Source organism: Aegilops tauschii, chromosome 3 (genome assembly GCF_002575655.3).
Source record: "Aegilops tauschii subsp. strangulata cultivar AL8/78 chromosome 3, Aet v6.0, whole genome shotgun sequence".
NCBI classification, from domain to species: domain Eukaryota; kingdom Viridiplantae; phylum Streptophyta; class Magnoliopsida; order Poales; family Poaceae; genus Aegilops; species Aegilops tauschii.
In genome coordinates, this window is record NC_053037.3 from 621,836,989 (window position 1) to 621,852,248 (window position 15,260).

Consider the following 15,260-nt stretch of genomic DNA (forward strand, 5'->3'; position numbering starts at 1 on the left):
CAACGCACTGAACGAGAGATATAGCTTTTTTTATTTTTGTTTTTTTCTTGGGTGGGTCCCACATGTAAAGAGGGATCAAAATGTGATGTGGTGGTGCCCAGTCAATAGTCAAACGTGATAAAAACCGCTTACCTGAGTCAAAATCGGGTGGAGGGTTGATTTCTGAACCGGATGATTAGTTTGAGCTGTGGGATGGCCGGTTTAGAGTTGAGAGTTGAATATTGAACGGTTTGGTTAGTTGCGGGTTGTAATGTAGACTTTTCTTCACAAAATATAGTGTAAAAGAATGAGTTCTTCACTTTTGCATGGATTAGCAGATCCATTACCTGAAATAGAAGTACAAGTTGGCTGCGTAATTCTAATCAGAAACACATGGGTTAAATCTTAGCAAATATTAAACTAATTCTACGATAGTTTTTGTTTGATGAATCAGAGGATAAAAAAGCAACTTGTATTGTATTTTTTTATAAATAAAATAGAAACAAAATGTTTGCAATTAATGACATTTGATAATCCTTACACGAAGAAAACACCTGAAGTTTCATATACGTGCAACAATACTTTGTTATTCAGAACTTGTGAGTGTCCAAAAGATAATTTCAGATGGAAATAACAGAAAAACTATCTACCTGCTCCTATGCGAACAGGTCTTTCGTGATTGGTGTTAGGGAGGATCATCAGGGGCACCTGCTGTAGGAACTGGAAACTTGTTTCCAAAACCCAACCGTAAACAAGCCTCTTGGACCGTTGAGGGTTGTTTTTGAATCTAGCAAGGTGACCTCTTTTTTACATGATGTGCCCCACTTATTTTTAAATTACTTTATTTCGCTTGTTCTTAATCATAATGTCGACTGATACCACACATGTGGCACTAACACATGACAACTCCGAACGTTTTTTGTGGAAAATCTAGTGACGTGAGGATGGCAACTTTAGTTGTCAAGCATGACAACATTTTTTTGAATGGCAAGTTTTATTTTTATTTTTGGGTTTGTTTTTTTCTTTTTGGATGGCAACTTTAGTTGTAAAAAAGTCAGGATTGGATTGCTTCGTGCCACACGTGTGGCACTTATCATTTGTTTTTTTCTAAAACAGAAGATTGAATTTATCATCGTAAGTCTAAGAGGCAAAGCCCACTTTATCTGCTCCATGTGGGATCAATATCTTTACTTTAAAAATGTACAACCAAACTATGTGCACTTGCAGAACATCACCTGGCTACCCACAAGATCCACGCACCTGGCTACCTAAGTTTTCATGCAGTGCTATGATACGTCTCCAACGTATCTATAATTTTTTATTGTTCCATGCTATTATATTATCTGTTTTGGATGTTTAATGGGCTTTACTAAGCACTTTGATATTATTTTTGGGACTAACCTATTAACCGAAGGCCCAGTGCAAATTCCTGTTTTTTTTTGCCTATTTCAGTGTGTCGCGGAAAAGGAATATCAAATAGAGTCCAAACGGAATGAAACCTTCGGGAGAGTTATTTTTGGAACAAACGTGATCCAAGCGACTTGGAGTGGACGTCAAGAAAGAAGCGAGGAGGCCACGAGGCAGGGAGGCGCGCCTGCCCCCCTGGGCATGCCCCCACCCTCGTGGGCCCCTCGCAGCTCCACCGACCTACTTCTTCCTCCTATATATATCCATAGACCCCGAAAACATCCAGGGCACCACGAAACCCTATTTCCACCGCCGCAACCTTCTGTACCTGTGAGATCCCATCTTGGGGCCTTTTCCGGTGCTCCGCCGGAGGGGCATCGATCACGGAGGGCTTCTACATCAACACCATAGCCTCTCCGATGATGTGTGAGTAGTTTACCACAGACCTTCGGGTCCATAGTTATTAGCTAGATGGCTTCTTCTCTCTCTTTGGATCTCAATACAAAGTTCTCCTCGATTCTCTTGGAGATCTATTCGATGTAACTCTTTTTGCAGTGTGTTTGTTGAGATCCCATGAATTGTGGGTTTATGATCAAGATTATCTATGAAAAATATTTGAATCTCCTCTGAATTCTTTTATGTATGATTGGTTATCTTTGCAAGTCTCTTCAAATTATCAGTTTGGTTTGGCCTACTAGATTGATCTTTCTTGCAATGAGAGAAGTGCTTAGCTTTGGGTTCAATCATGTGGTGCTCGATCCCAGTGACAGAAGGGGAAACGACACGTACTGTATTGTTGCCATCGAGGATAAAAAGATGGGGTTTATATCATATTGCTTTAGTTTATCCCTCTACATCATGTCATGTTGCCTAATGCGTTACTCTGTTCTTATGAACTTAATACTCTAGATGCATGCTGGATAGCGGTCGATGTGTGGAGTAATAGTAGTAGATGCAGAATCGTTTCGGTCAACTTGTAGCGGACGTGATGCCTATATACAAGATCATGCCTAGATATTCTCATAATTATGCACTATTCTATCAATTGCTCGACAGTAATTTGTTCACCCACCGTAATACTTATGCTATCTTGAGAGAAGCCACTAGTGAAACCTATGGCCCCCGGGTCTATTTTTCATCATATTAATCTCCCAACAACTAGCGAATTCTGGCGCCGTTTATTCTGCAATCTTTACTTTTCAATCTATACAAAAAAATACCAAAAATATTTATCTTATTATCTCTACCAGATCTCACTTTTGCAAGTGGCCGTGAAGGGATTAACAACCCCTTTATCGCGTTGGTTGCAAGGTTCTTATTTGTTTGTGCAGGTACGAGGGATTTGCGTGTAGCCTCCTACTGGATTGATACCTTGGTTCTCAAAAACTGAGGGAAATACTTACGCTACTTTGCTGCATCACCCTTTCCTCTTCAAGGGAAAACCAACGCAGTGCTCAAGAGGTAGCATGCTATGACAGCTCCATGGATTCCCCAATGTATTATTTAGAACAACAAATACCTGTACTCTAGAACAATCAATACTATGGATGTGACAGTCCTAATTTTGTTGGATCACACACAAATTAGCGTCATCATGTCTTTCTGTGACACAAAAGAAGCTCTACCTCTCAAGGCCGCCCTATGACTGATGAGGATCCTCGTCTTGTTCCCCATGATGAGAGCGTCGATAGCCTCTTGCACCATCCTACTCGGCTCGGATTCGATGGACGATGGAGAAACTTGCCTCGTCGAGCAGGATGATGGGGCGTTCTTTAGCACATTGCGGGTGATGGTGATCCGCTGTTTCTGCCAAAGATTTGAATGGGTCACACTCAAAGGTGCACAATTTAGTTAGAATATCTACTAAATTAGTTTGTCATATGTAAGATACTAGTAAATACATACATGCAAGCACGTTTATATTTGGCATAATATTACTCGTACCTTGATATTAGGTAGAATGTTGATTGCATGTCAATTATAAGATTAGCATTGATATTGATATTTGGTATGACATTAATTGCACGCTAAACATGTTTAGTGCTCACCGTTGGAGCAATCAAGGTCGTTGGATAGACATGGTTTTACGGCTGAGATTAGTTGAATCTCTCCCTTTGGACCTTTTTATGTTAGTATATAAATAATGATATTAAATGCAGACAGTTTGAAAGATATAATCAAAATTTACCTTATTTAGGGGGTGTTTGGTTCCAGGGACTTTTTTGTGTTGGGACTAGAAAAAGTCCCTAGTAAACCAAACAGGGTGGGACTTTTTGCTAAAAGTCCTTAGAAGCACCTCCTTGAGAGGGATTAGAAAAAGTCCTAGGACTAGATAACCAAACACCACCTTAAGTGAACCAGGAGTAAATGCTCTCTAGCGACGAGTGTATATATAAAGATACAATTGTGTATTATTCTCGACGTCCAAACAGAAACGGGAATAAGAGGTTTGAGTCTGATCTTATGGAGGGAAAAGCTATTCTTCTTTGCCTTATGGTGCTTGTGCAGCTAGGAAATTCCGTTCATGTTGGTACGGAATCACTCTCGTTGTCCCTGTACATGTTTCCTTTCTCCTCTTGAACACCATAAAATAATATTGTCAGTTGAGCTGCATGAATTTCTTTTTATTTTTTTAATTATGTATATTCTTGTCTACAGACAAATGTAGGGCGGTAATTGCCTTTTCAGGCACCACATGCATAGAACTGTCTTGCATGTTGGCCTGCCAGAAGTCCTTCGGAGATCACGCCATAAACTCGGCATGTAGGCTCCTTGGCCTAGCCACTCTGAATTGTTACTGCAAGGTCTGTGACTAGAGTTGCACTAAACCATTGTACGTATCAAATAATGGATAATGATGAGATCCAGCAATAAAATCCTCTTTGTGACATGTATGTGAGAATGTATATTGATCACCAATTTTCGATGTTCTGTTTTATTTTCTTTGTCGTGTTGTACCGGAGACACAGCAGTGGGCGCGATATGCGGATGCGATAGAGGTAACGTGTGATTATGTGGATATGGTGTGTCTGAACATCGGGCCTTATATATAAATGGAGATTTAATATTGATTGATTTAGGAAAACATGTACTCCTGCGTACGTACATTAGATTGGAGGCCGAGTCGACAACCTCCTAAAAAACGAAAAAACATGCGCATATATGTTAGAGAATTTTGTCTACGTACGTGCGCACCAAACCTAATTAATCGGCCCCGAGCCAATCAGGGAAGTTGAGCCGGCGGCCATGGCGGTATCTCTCCCGGACGACCTTCTCCCCGAGATCCTCGTCCGCGTCAAGGACGGGGCTGCTCTCTTCCGCTGTGCGATGACGTGCAAGCAGTGGCGCCGCCTCGTCGCCGATCCATGCTTTCTCCGGCGCTGCTGGTCAGAGGACGCCATCGACTCATCCTGCTCCTTCGTTGGCTTCTTCACCAAGGGAAATCGCCATGGGGAACGGGACTCAGGGCCTTTTCGGGGCCCGGAGCCATACTTCGTCCCAGCATCGCCATCACCTCTGGGTCTTAGGCCTCGCGCCCTGAGCTCCTTCGTGACCCCTCTCCGTGCCGGCCTCTTCGACCGCGCAAAGCCTCTTGTCTCGCGCCATGGCCTCGTTCTTGTGCGCCTGGAAGTCGAAGCACAGGACATGCCCGGCTATCCGGACAAAAGCATCTTTCAATTGGCGGTATGCAACCTGCTCGTCGGCACGTGTGACTTGCTCCCTCCTCTACAAGTTAACCCGGTCTTTTATGACCACAACAGTAATGGCTATTCCATTCTAACAAGCATAGATTGTTGCTCTAAAGATGAGCCATCACCGCCGGTGCTGCCGAACTATTCGTCTTTCTTCAAAGTGGTAATTGTCAGCTATAGCTGTAGTGACTTGAACTATCGTCTCAGCGAGTTCTCGTCCAACAAAGAAAGTTGGAGCATGCCTACCAATTATTTCAACAATAATGCACAATTGGAGCACTATGGGTCTTTTAGCGATGCCATTGTGTGCCGTGGCATGTTACACTGGATATTTCATGATTGTGGAGAACAATGGCTTCACATCATTAATCTGAATGTTCGGACGGGCCACATCTACTTAACGAAGCTGCCTTTTACAGTGAACTTCCGCCCCACCAGTCACCCATGCCTAACGTTAGGCGTCAATGGAATGCTATCACTGCTCTGGATGCAAAAGGATGGTTCACAACTAGAGATCGGGGAATGGCGCGAAGTCCATGACAACATGAGCGGTAATTCAGAATGTCTAGGTACTCGAACAATCGAGCTGAGACAACCCAGGAAGGAGAATGAAGGAATAGAACTATGTGTCTTGAGAGAGAAGTGTGGCACGCTACTCATGAAGAACGACCTCAATTGTGTTTATACATCCGACCTCGACACCGGCATGATGGAGGAGCTGGTGGGCTGGCCGAGCACACGCTCCATGTGCCATTGGGATTCCATGCCCGTGGAAATTGATTGGCTCACGATCTTTGTTTCTCGGCTTGCAAGGTGTGCTAATCATTCTCGGCTTCCGGGTGTTCCCTTTCAACTTGTTCATAGTGTTTGGGTGTTAGTCATGTTTTTTTGTATTTTTTAGAGACTCCACGGATCCCCTCTCATCTCCTAGTGTCGAGACATCTTCGACAAGGAAGAGCAAGGCCCATGACGGCATATAGAAGTGGGAGATCATGACACGGTGGCATAAGGAACTAGATTCGCCAAAAGAAAGCATGCGAAACTCAAAAGTATATTTCATTTGTTGGGTTTGCTATGTTTAGACCTGCACTTATCAAATCGTCAGCTTTGGCTATGTTTTAATTCTAATTTATATACAGCGTTAGGTGAATCATTGGATGTTGACCAAAGCCTTTACTATTTCATGCTGCTGAGTTTTCCTTACCCCTTCGCCACGCCACCGTAAGTAATTACACATCATCGTTGATGCAGAAATATTTGGTGTCGAAAATGTATGGTTTTACCAAGGCGATTATTTTTCACACCAGTTCGTAAGTAGGTTTCTTTTTTAAACCAGTTCGTAAGTAGGTTCTATATATGAGGTGAGGTGGAGATGAGGATTTGCTGAACGGTGGTGATCTGAAGGAGGCCTTGTACTGAAGTGGTCGGGAGGAAGTGTACTTCAGAGTTTCAGACTAGTACGAACACATGTGATTGATAAAGAACGGGTTGCACACATACTCCGTACGTACATACAGACTAGACTCCCGGTCTCTGGCATATCTCTCTCGATTTTGTCCTAATATTTATCCACGATTCTTGACCAGCTAGTAGAAGTAGTGTACTCATAACATTGAGTGAATGATCAGCGATAAGCCAATAACCAACTATAAACTTTTTTTTTTACAAAAGTAGCAAACTAGAATTTCCTCGGGTAAAAGGAATTTGCATCCGCGTCCTTGTCTCTTCGGCACGAAGTAAGAGAGGGCTGGAAGGATCTCTTCTTCTGCTCCCTTGAGATGTGGGAATATGTGGGTACGTTAGGACAAAGATCGCAGTGAGTGCCAAATCTGAATTTCAGATCCCAAAATCACAGGATCACACATTCAGTAAAACACACGGCAGCAGCAGTTGCTGCGTCACTTCAGCATGCTTTGTTCTCTGTCTGAATTTCATTTTTCGAGGCAAAACTTTCTCCTTACTGTATATATTCATATTTCCTGAATATTGAAAAAAGTACAGAGGGTTCAACTTCCTTGTCCGAATTTCAGATCCCAAAATGGTTGCTTGGGCAGGATGTGCTTACAGCAGCTGGTTTATGTGCTGAAATCAGGACAAAGATCAGTCAGTCCGGGGTACGTTCCGTGTCTGAATTTCAGATCCCAAAATTTTCATAACAGTGAGGATATCTAGTAGTACAAGATCACAATCATAATTTCCATGTTATCGGGAATTTGCTCCTTCGGGCAACTCTTATCACAGTTTAAAATGTGCAGTGACAGCAGCGGTATGCATGCCTAAGTCAAGAAAGAGATCACAGTAAGTCCCAAGTCCCAGGTCGGACAGGGCACATTCAGTCCACTACGAGAACCCTAATTTCCTTGGTGTATTTCATATTGGGATTTTGGTGAATATTAGAGACGATTGGCCTCAAGTTGGGATGATATATCGCAAGCGAAAATTGCCATGTCAAAGTGTTCCACGTGACCGAATGACAAACGGATAGTGGTATTGATCTTTAGAGCATCTACAGTTGGATTTGGCAAATCCGATCCTCAAATGTCTGTGGACGCGCCCTAACGCGTTCACAAACACTGACCGGTCAAGCCTCAAATTACCCTTCTCACACCCGGACACCTCAAATCCATACAAACTCATGCAACTATGTAAATAACACATTACACACATCGTCCGGCCACTACACCACTAACATGTCATCGGACTACAAAAATTTGCCATGTTTGGCTATGGTGGAGAAGATCATCCATGGCTGTCCTTGCCCTTCCCGGCGCCCTTGCCGTCCTTCTCGTGAAAATACCGGTCGAAGATGCAGTAGGGATCGAGCCAGATTTGCTTGTCGCCGAAGCTGTCCGACCCATCGTTATCCTCCTTCTCCTCAGTCCGACCATGGCACGGAACACCCGATTCTGCTCTTGGGCGAGGGCACGAGTGTTCCTCCGCTGCCACTTTTCTACAAGGCAGGCGCGGATGGCTTCCTCCTATGTGGTCGTCCGCGCCGCCGCATTAGCCGCCTCCGCCGCCGCCATGTCGGCAACGAGGTGGGCCTCCGCCGCTCTTATCCTCTCCTTCCCATAGCGGGCACACCGGTCCTGGTGGGACCCATACTCGGTCAGACCGGTGATGGGGAATGGGAGATTTGAAGGCTCTTGGGACCATGATGATCCAGCCCTAGAGGATCCGAGCGTCCGATGCGTTGATGCTATGGAGTCGCGCCAGACAGATCCTGCCACCGGCGGCTGTCCTCCCCGCAGCGGCGGAGTGCATTGTGGATGGCCATTGCCTCCTCTAATCCGCACGGGATGACACCCCCACTCGACAGATCCGGACTGGTCGGAGTCAAATCCTCTGCCCACCATGCAGATGAAGGATGGAGATAGCCTGACGGGAGCTTGGGTGGCAGAGGGGAGTTGAGTTGAGTGGAGCGGCTAGGGTTTGATCCGGCGAGCAGATGAGGAGAAATATTTGTGAGGTCGGATGGGCTACCGTGGGCTGGGTCCGACATGGCGGACGCTCTCGAGCGTGCCCGGGCACCCCCATATCCATCTCATATTTTGGGATGGATATGAGGGGTGTCGGTCAGCCTGAGCGTTTGAGGCCCGTTTGAGGCGTCCATCTGGGTAGAATTTTTGTGACCGGTCAGTTACCGGACCGTTCGCCCGGGTGTTCGAGACGGGTTTGGAGCACCCGGCTATAGATGTTCTTAGTATTTTCTTTTTGAGAGAGAGATATTATTGATTTTTAGTTGGTGCCACTAAACCTAAGGCGACGCTACTCGTCCGACGGCAGATATTATAAAAAGATTTGCCGCCTTCATGACCATTGGATGGAGTTGTGGATGCCGTCCGATCTACCTACGTGACAAGTCATCTTTGCCACAAGTGTGTTGTTGTGGTATTTCTGCAGCTGAGGTCTTGTTACAGATATTTTTTTGCATCAAAGGTCTTGTTACAGAATTTTTTTTTCTGCGGGTATACCTACGTTAGATTTGGGTCTACCGTCTACGTAGGTTTGGAACCCTAATTAATCACACCCCGGATCGAATCACGGAAGTAGTGCCGGGCGCCATGGCAGTCTCGCTCCCGGACGACCTCCTAATCGAGATCCTCGTTCGCGTCAAGGACGATGCTGTTCTCTTCCGTTGTGCCACGGCGTGCAAGCAGTGGCGCCGTCTCATCACGGATCGCTGCTTCCTCCGGCGCCGCTGGCCGGTGGACGTGTCGGCATCTTTCGTCGGCCTCATCGTCGAGGGAAATCGCGACGGGGAAGAGGAAGTTCGGACAACCCTTGGCCAGGAGCCGTTCTTTGTCCCAGCGCCGCGATCGGTTATGGGTCCTGGCCGCCGCGCCCTTGGCTCCTTCGTGACCGCTGGCCCCGCAGGCATCTTTGACGGCGCGATGCCGTTGGTCTCGCGCCATGGCCTTGTTGCTGTGCGCCTCCAAGCAAACTATGGAGACCAGACCGTCCTCCAATTGGCAGTTTGCAATCTGCTCGCCAACACGTGCGTCATGCTCCCTCCTCTAAACCGCGGAGCACTCGTGTACGACGAAGGCAGTGTCGGGTATGCAATTCTAACCGTGGTAGATTGTTGCTCCGAAGATGAGTCGTCGCCGCCGGCAGTGCCATCGAGCAACTCTTCCTTCAAAGTGGCCATTGCCTGTTATCTTCTACACTAGTAATAAAAAAGCAAACATAAACTTTACTAAATGCACCCCACAAAACATACACAGACTCACTACCATCGCATGATTAGGCCCACTAATCTCAATCCAACGGCTAGCCTTAATCTCGAATGTCTGTGATGTGCACTTAACAATTTAAGTTGACTGACCATACTCCACCGGAGAGGAAAACAGACTCCACCCGCGCTGAACCAGAACCCCTACAATCACGCATCCCCTACTATCACGCAGCACGCAGGCCACACAAAAAAACAAATATCCCATAAAAAAAGAATAGACCCCCAGGCTGATCTCCTCGCCACACGGAAGCACCGTCGCCTTCCTGGACGACGACCTCGCCGCCCGGCAGCAGCGTTATCTTCCTGGCCGGCGTCCTCCCCGCCCTGCACCAATCCGTCAAGTGCGTGGTTGTTCCTCCATCACCACCTCACTGTGGACATGCCGTCGGCTCGCTGCACCGCCTTCACCATCCTCTAAAACATCAGGCAAGATTTTAATACGCGGTATTAGACATCTCTTCTTCTTGTTCTCCTAATTAGCACGGACAATAATGGTTACATGGTGCGCTTCATGCCTCTATCCCAATCAGTGTTCAAATAGACTATGTTCTGAATAGCATGAGCAGATTCTGGATTTTTAGGTGCACAAATTTCAGTTCATACCTAGCAAGCAGGTGATCTTAAAACAACATGCACAACTGAATGCTCCAAAAGATCCAGTGAATAGAAGACAAACTGCGCAAATAGAAAAAAAAATTATGCAACTTTAACATAAAGAGTTTCTTCTGTGAAGTCACACGCTATGTTTTTGTGTAATGAACATATAACAAAACAATACTGTCATATTACTATAGCATTGCATCATGGTTTGGACCAGTTTCTTGAAACTAATTACAGATAACATATCGCTCTACTGAGGACGCCATGGTTACAAAATACAATCTGGATGCGCCCAATCAAACTCATCTGGACATTCATTTTGAAGTTCTCATCTTATAAGCATACACCAAATCTATCCAAGCATCAACTAAGTCAGGGAAAGACTCAGTTGCTCAGCTGCATATCCTACATCATAGGATCTAACCTGCCTGCCAAATGCCTAAAACACTGTTGCAATTCTCCCTAGAGACAACTGATAGAATACATTTATGTATCATAATAATACAGGCAAGCCAGAATTAGAAATTAATTTTATTACCAGATTTACGATGTGGTAAACAGAGGAAAGCCATGAAAGAAAGCACGCCCAGCGAAAAATACCATATGAACACGACACCCCCAGATTTGTTCATGTGCATTTATTTCATATCTCAGTTGATCTTGGCCAAAGAGAAACTTTGAGAGGACAGTGGGCCCATATTCTTTCCAGTCCTATGAAATAGCAGTCCGTCTAATATGTCAGCAATTAGGAAGTTTTGGTGATTGGTCTCAAGACTGAATCAATTAGCTAGGAACTTTTGGTGATTGATCTCAAGACGAGATTCAGTACTGTAATTGTTACTTGGGTAACTATACCATACATAGCTTATTTTCAATCTAGACGTGCAGTTTCGATCTAGAAAAATATTTCCAGTCTATATACTAATAACATATAGGCGAACTCAACTGCTAGATTCTACAAATGAAACATCAGTGACAGAAAAAGAATTACCTATAAATTTTAGCATTCAAGCAGTTTCTATTCCAATACCATCCCATATAATATATCAATCCTACTGGTGTATGGTGATAAATTTGCAACAAGATGAGCTATTCGCCTCAGCTTTGCCCGAACAATGCCTATCCCGGCTCATGTCCCGTAGAAATTAGTTACTATGGTTACTGCCTAATGCTCACCCGAACTCCTTGTGCTTGGGGGTCACCATGAAGAGGATGTTGGCGGCCGTCTTCCAACCAGCGCCGCTGGGCGCCTCCTCGAGCACTTCGGCGACCGGATTCGAAGAGGGAGCAGGGTAGAGCAGGGGCGTGCAAGTCCCGCGCTTCCGCATCCACCTCCGATGGCGAGAGCATGCCGAGCTCAAGGACCTCCTCGGCCACTTCCGCGACCGGATTCAACATGAAGAGGAGGAAGAGTAGGGGCTGCGAACCTCGCGCCGGCAGTGGGGACGAAGGGGAGTGGCGGCCTGGCCAGGGAGAGCTGGCGACCATGGGAGAATGGGGAATGGGGGAGAAACGTGAGGGGGCAGTGGGGAAGTGACCAGAGAAATCTGAGGGGGCGGTGGGGAGGATGACCGGCGTTTCTTTTCTTTTCTTTATAGACAGTGGTGAGTGCAGTGTTGTCCAAGAAATATATCAAAAGTTCTTTCAAATGTGCCTCCAATGTCATACTTTTTATGACATATAACTTACATTTTGTTGGCGGAAGCACTTCACATACGACATTTGGCTGAACGACGCTCAGATGATGACTAATCCAACTGCTGGTGTTGTTCTAGCGTTGGGCTTGGATGGTGGATATGGCATGTCGTCTGTGTTTCGTGTGATAACTGTCATGTATGTAGCAGTGTTTTTTTGGGTAAAATTAATGGTCAAAATTAGATATAAATATGTGAAGTGACCTTGCATTAGTAGATGGAGAAAGTATGTATAGTTATGCTCATTCTACTCCCTCTCTAAAGAAATAAAAGACTGTGGTCGTATATGCCTTCCAGAGGGAGTATGTTGTATCACTATTTAAAAACCAACTCTAATTACCACTTCATAGACTCATATAGACTAATATGACATACTCTAGCGCAAAATTAGCTGTCATTTTACTAGACTCAGAATTGAATGATGATAATGTAAGAAATCGTGAAATGAAAGATGAGGAAACAACATAAGTTTCACGGATTGTATGATTCTGGATAGACTCCCTAAGAATCTCAAAACATCGAACACGTCATCACAAGTTGAGCCCTTCTCGCAACCATTTCTTCTTTCACCGTCTGCCAATCCAACAAATGTTGATTTAATAGATGAATTTTGCTCCTGCATCAGTATGGTTGATGATGTCCCTTTACTAAGTATCCACATTTTTACAATGCATTTTTTGTTCTAATAAATTAATCTCTTGTGTCATTATAATCGACAGAATTCCGATTTCATAGGGGCGAATGGATGAAAGGCTTTAATCCTTATCCTATTAGTTTGAATTTGAGACATATTTAAATGGCTTGGTAAACAACTCACTAAAGGAGAAATAAGATTCAAAATAGATGTTTTATTGTAGATTATAATACGTGTGTTGCACGTGCATGCTTACTAGTCACCGTAAGGAAGTGAAATATAGTTTCCATGTGTTTTCGTCCAGCGAAGCAAGTTGGAGCGTGCGTACCAAGTACTTTATCAGTAATCTGCAACAACAGAACTATACCTACTAGTGGTCATTTAGCGACGCCATTGTGCATCATGGCACGGCACACTGGATATTTCATGATCATAAAGAGCAGTTCTGTCACCACATCTCGTTGGCGAAGCTACCTTTCTACTGCGCTAGTCGCCCATGTCTTACTCTAGGCGTCAATGGGATGCTATCATTGTTGCTCTGGATAGAAAAGGAAGGTCCCCTACTAAAGATCTTGGAACATTGCGAGGACCACGAAAACATGAGTGATACTTCAGCATGGCTATGTTCTCGAACGATCGACCTAAAACAACCTTGGAAGGACAATGGAGGAAAACAACTATGTTTTGGCTGGAGAGAAAAGTGCGGCACATTACTCATCAGCGATATCCAATCACATGTTTACACAGTCAACCTCCAAACCGGGATGATGGAGGAGCTAGTGGATTGGCCCCGCAGGCGCTCCCTGTACCATTGGGATTCCATGCCCTTGGAGATTGATTGGCCCACGATTTTCATTTCTCGCCTTACCAGGTATAGGTAGCCAGTCTTATGGACACATACACTTTTTTCGCTTCTTCTGAAAAGTATGACGGATAACCTATCGTGCTATGGGGTTGATGAACCGTAAGCATTGTTGTTCAACCTGTTCACACGTTTAATGTCAGTTATTAATGGTGTTTCCATTCTTTGGTTTGGGATTCCGTGCATACCCTACCATCTCCTCACTGCGATGCAGCTCCAACCAGGAAAAGGCAACCAAGGGAAAGAGGCATCAGGAAGGGCAACGATCGTGGTAGCACATCAAAGAAGGTGAAGTACAGCGCGGCAACATAAGATGTTCTATTGTAATTATCTGCATGGCAGCCTGAACCGTTACGATGAGTCATTCTTGATCTCCCACAATTAATTGGTTTGAAATTTGTGTCATGTTGATTTTTTTAGTCAAATGCTAATTCGGTTTCATGAATATATAGTTGCGTGTTTGTAGCTAAAATTTCATTAATAATTTCATTTGTGTGATCAAAGAAGGCGAAGCACAGCGCGGCAGCATAAGAAATGGGATTCATTTTATATAAAAAAGCACAAACAAACTCGAGAGTCTATTTACTTTTCATTAATAATTTTACTATTTCTTGCCGTAGAGCTTTCTTTTAACCTTCCACAAACTTTTTTAGTTGACTAATTTTCTGGGCTTCATTCAAACTTCTGGACGTTCGATCGCATACCGCAGCTATACTGTTCCACCTTTATTCGACTTCCAGAATTTTTGTATGTTATGTTTTTATATGTCGGGTTATACCAGTTCCCTTGGGAACTACTCCCTCCGTCCCAAAATTCTTTTCTTAAATTTGTTTACATACGGATGTATCTATTCATATTTTAGTGTTAGGTACATCCGTATCTAGACAAATTTAAGACAAAATTTTTAGGACAGAGGTATCTTGATAAATCTAAGATAAGAATTTTGGGACGGAGGAAGTAAGTATGTAATTGTTTTTGTCTCTGGCTTATTCCTGGTTATGTCTATGGCACTTCTTTCTTCATTTATTTCCTAGACTTATGCATTTCTTATTATTCACTTTTGTTATCCAATAATCGAATTACTATTGTTGTCTTCAGTTTTTACAGGTCTGAGGTGCTGAAGTTACGATTTATATTTGTTATAATTGGTTTGTCAGTGTGTGGTCGTCTAGTTGGTATACTCAAATGTCAATTGGGAATCATACATATAGCTGCCAAGTATTTAGGTTGGATTTTTTTTATTGAAGGTCAATTTGTTTTCACTCCAATGTGAAAATAGACACGGTAAATAATAAGATGGCTGAAGGATGATGGCCCGAAGGAAAGCTATGGGAATGGGTTGCTAGCGAAGAAGTGTATTTCTTCAGACCATTACAGATCGAGATACAGATTGGATTACGCGAGCCTGCGGATAACCAATGGTCTGGACGCACGTGCGTGCCCTTTTCTCCTCCTCTCGTTGTCCCCCTGCCAGAGCTACAGTGGTCTCGATGAGTAGTAGTAGCAGTCTCTCGGTCACAGTCGGCCAACCCCACTTGCTCTCCTCTAGATCTCTCTCGATCTCATGGCAATCTTTATCCACAATTCCAGCCCAGCTACCAGTATATGCGTTTGTATTTTTCTGTACAGTTGGACGGATGATATCACAGTTTAA

At 44.2% G+C, this 15,260-nt stretch overlaps 2 long non-coding RNA genes across 2 annotated transcripts; one reads left to right on the top strand and one right to left on the bottom strand.

Annotated features, from left to right (window-relative positions):
* The first annotated feature begins 3,687 nt into the window (after positions 1-3,687).
* LOC120976298 (uncharacterized) lies at positions 3,688-4,280 on the top strand. The gene is made up of 2 exons (XR_005771540.2): positions 3,688-3,916; positions 4,045-4,280. It is a non-coding gene; the product is annotated as an uncharacterized lncRNA (long non-coding RNA).
* A 5,476-nt stretch (positions 4,281-9,756) lies between these two features.
* LOC120976299 (uncharacterized) lies at positions 9,757-11,962 on the bottom strand. The gene is made up of 2 exons (XR_006671497.1): positions 11,593-11,962; positions 9,757-10,230 (listed from the first exon to the last, which is right to left on the bottom strand). It is a non-coding gene; the product is annotated as an uncharacterized lncRNA (long non-coding RNA).
* Positions 11,963-15,260: the final 3,298 nt, after the last annotated feature.